We start from the raw sequence: 3506 nt of genomic DNA on the forward strand, positions 1-3506 counted from the left end.
CTCGGCGAATTGTAGAAGCAGGCCATCTCAGGTCAGATTTGTAGAGAGTTCAATTTAACGTCCAGCGTCTTGTGCAACTTATGGAAACAGTTCCAGGATATGGGATCCATGGAGAGAAAGCCTGGGCACGGTCGTCCAAGATTCGCGACGGCCAGAGAAGATCGCCATTTGTACGTTATAGCCAGGCGCAACAGGGGGTTACAGCTTCTCAGGTCTCTTGTAACTTATATGCAGTCGCAGGAACCCGTATATCAAGGGTGACTGTTTCCCATAGTTGACTGTTGTAAGGGTGACTGTTTCCCATCCTGCTGTTTCCAAACGACTTCGTGAGACATTGTTGTTTTCAAAAAGACCTGCTGTTTGCATCCCACTTACTTCTACGAACAGGAAAGTCAGTTCAGCATGGTGCTGTGATCATAGAGATTGGAGTATGGATCAATGGGCGACCGTTCTCTTCACTGATGAGTCCCGGTTCAGCCTAAACACCGATTCTCCCCGTACGTTCATATGGAGAGAATCAGGGACCAGTTACCTACCCTTCAATGACCGCGAAATCGACCATTCTGGTGGAGCAAGTTTAATGGTCTGGGCAGGCATCATATTGAATGACCGCACACCTCTCCATGACCATGGCTTTGAAAGAGGCTCTGTGACTGGTGTGAGGTATAGGGATGAGGTCTTGGAACCCTATGTTCGCTTTTTCAGGGGTGCAGTTAGCCCTAAGTTCATTTTAATGAACGATAATGCGAGGCCACATGGAGATCTTCTGGTCGACGAATTTCTAGAGAGACAGAATATTCACCTGATGAATTGGCCAGCCAGATCTCCAGACCTCATCCGTATAGAGCATGTCTGGGACACTCTGGGGTAGGCAATTGCAACTCGCTACCTCTTCCGAGAAACATCCAGGGAATGAAAACAAAGTTGCTGAACGAGTGAGGCCAACTGCCACAGGAAATGATATATATGTATCCCTCGAAATGCCAAAAAAATATTAAATTCTAAAAGTATGCGAGAAACCAAGGGGAAAAAATATCTCTACAATTGGACTAATTGAACTATCTATATATATATTTCTCTTACACGGCACCAAAAAAAAGCCTCATTACAACTCCCCGAATGGCAACGTTAGAAAATCGACCAATGATTGCTGCTAAAAATGTCACATGGCAAATCTAGATAAGGTGGCTCAACATATAGCGCTTTTAAAAACGGAGACTGAAATAACCAGAGAGAGCATCAGCATGTTGTTCAATTCAGCTGCTGCAATCTCATACTATTAAGCTAGGTAGAAGTGAGTAATCTTTGTCGATAGATCTCTATTTTAATATTTTGTCGAAAGCACTTTTTTTCACGAATTTATGTAGACAAAACCAGTTTTTAGTCATGGACAACTTAATGTTGGCCTCTCTAGGGTTAGATCATTTGACAGCCTAACAATGATAGCTCCAAGCCCAGAAATTTATAATTGTGTGTTTAAGGAAGTTCTTAATCTTTAATAGTAATTATTTTTTTGCTATTATTTTTTTGCTAAGCCCTTAATCTTTCTCAGTATTTGTTCGCATTTAGTATTTATTGCAAATTAATGTTTAGTTTCTGCAAGTTTTTCTTTTGTATGTCAAACTTCTAAGACTTATACTTACGTTTTTAACAAAGTTGTGAATCGTTCATGGTTATTATTTTTTAAAAACATAACGTTTTGTTTATGCAGGTTTTTCCATTGCAATTCACTTATTTCAATTTTTAATAGACTTAATTATAACCAAAATTTTAACATTTTTGAAGAGATATCAGTTTTAGAAATTTTATCTTAAGATTTTATACTATAGCACATTTCTAATAGGTTTAACGAATTACATGTCATTTATTTGAATTCAAATTTATTTTAATGACTTAGTATTTACTAAAAAGATGTAATTTTTTTTTAAAAAAAAAGTTGTTATATGGATTTGAATGATTGTTTTGAATTCTTAGAATTTTGTGCATTTGCAATGTACCTAAGTTAGTAGCGAGCGAAGCGAGCTTGGTTTGCGAAGCAAACCATATAAGATTGCTTAGCAATTTTCGGGGGTTGGAGAGCGTTAGCGAGCAGGGGGCGCAGCCCTCTAGTTTACAATATTATTGTAAGTACTTAGATTAACAATTCTCAGCCTTGGCACTGATTAGGTAAATTTAAAAAATTGGCTAAACATTGCTGTTGCTAAATTTTAAAAGGAATGAAAATTTTAAAAAAAATATGTAAAAGTTATGACAAAAAAGTAACTTATCTGAGCTTATGACGTATTTTTAAAACCATCCATTAGACCATATGCACTAATGTGTTTAATTCTTTTATTCTAAAAGATTTATTGGATTATTGTTTTAATAAATACGTAATTAGCAATATTAGATAATTATAGATCTTTCAGTAAAATAATTGCTCTATGCAATTAGTTTCACTAATCAATGATTAAACACAATACTTCGCAACGGGCGGATTTCAAAAATAAAACTCTACATTCCTAAATGGAATGGTGACGATAATAAATTTTAAAAGAATATAAAACTTTTCTCAAAAATGTGTCATCGTTGTATCAAAAAATATATTATTTTTGTGTAGTCATAATAAAGTTTTGGAACCGTCTATAATAAAAAACCACTTACACTAATGTGTTAAAACCTTTTCTACTATTAAAATAATTATTAATTTGATAATTAAATAATTATAGATATCTTGATAATTATAGATATTTCGATAGCTTAATTATTTTTAAAATAAGATTATTACTCGAAGACTTTATTACAAAATTAGATAACAATCCAATTATTGTGATTTATCTATATGCGTCGAAAGTACTTATCTTACTTAATGATTTTTCCTTTTAAATTCTTATTTGAGTTTTTTTTTAAAGTTTATTGCTGCATCAGTTTTTAATCTACTTAAAATAAATATGATACAATATTATGATAAAAATATTGTTTGTTTTGACTATTTTGAGTAGGAAAAAAAAACACTTTATAATTTTTATGTAATTTTTATGTAATCCCTTTATAACTTTTTATTTCAATCTTCAGGTCAGTAAAGATTAAATACGCTTCTAGTTTATATACCTCTAATTAAATACTCTTCTAATTTATAATAAGTTTTTTGTTGAAGTCTACATAAGTCTATTAAATTAATATTTTAGTTACATATCACATAATAATTCTATTCAACTAATACCCAAAGCAAAAAAAAAAATAGTAATAAATTAATTAATTTCATATTTTAAGGTCTTCTTAACTGCTATAAATATTTTTGTTTAATCATAAAATTTAAGCGTTAAGTTTTGCTATTTAATGGCAGCAACTGTTGCATTTTAGTTACTCTTCGTTTAATATTTTGTTACTTTATGTGGTATGCAGTATTCGTTTAATTCAAAACACTAAAATATTCAAAAAATGCAAGATTATAATACATGGGTCACTATATTATTGTACGATGCAAAAAAAAAAAAGATACGTTTTTTAAATCATTTCTACTAATT

Source organism: Parasteatoda tepidariorum, chromosome 10, assembly GCF_043381705.1.
Source record: "Parasteatoda tepidariorum isolate YZ-2023 chromosome 10, CAS_Ptep_4.0, whole genome shotgun sequence".
NCBI classification, from domain to species: Eukaryota; Metazoa; Arthropoda; class Arachnida; order Araneae; family Theridiidae; genus Parasteatoda; species Parasteatoda tepidariorum.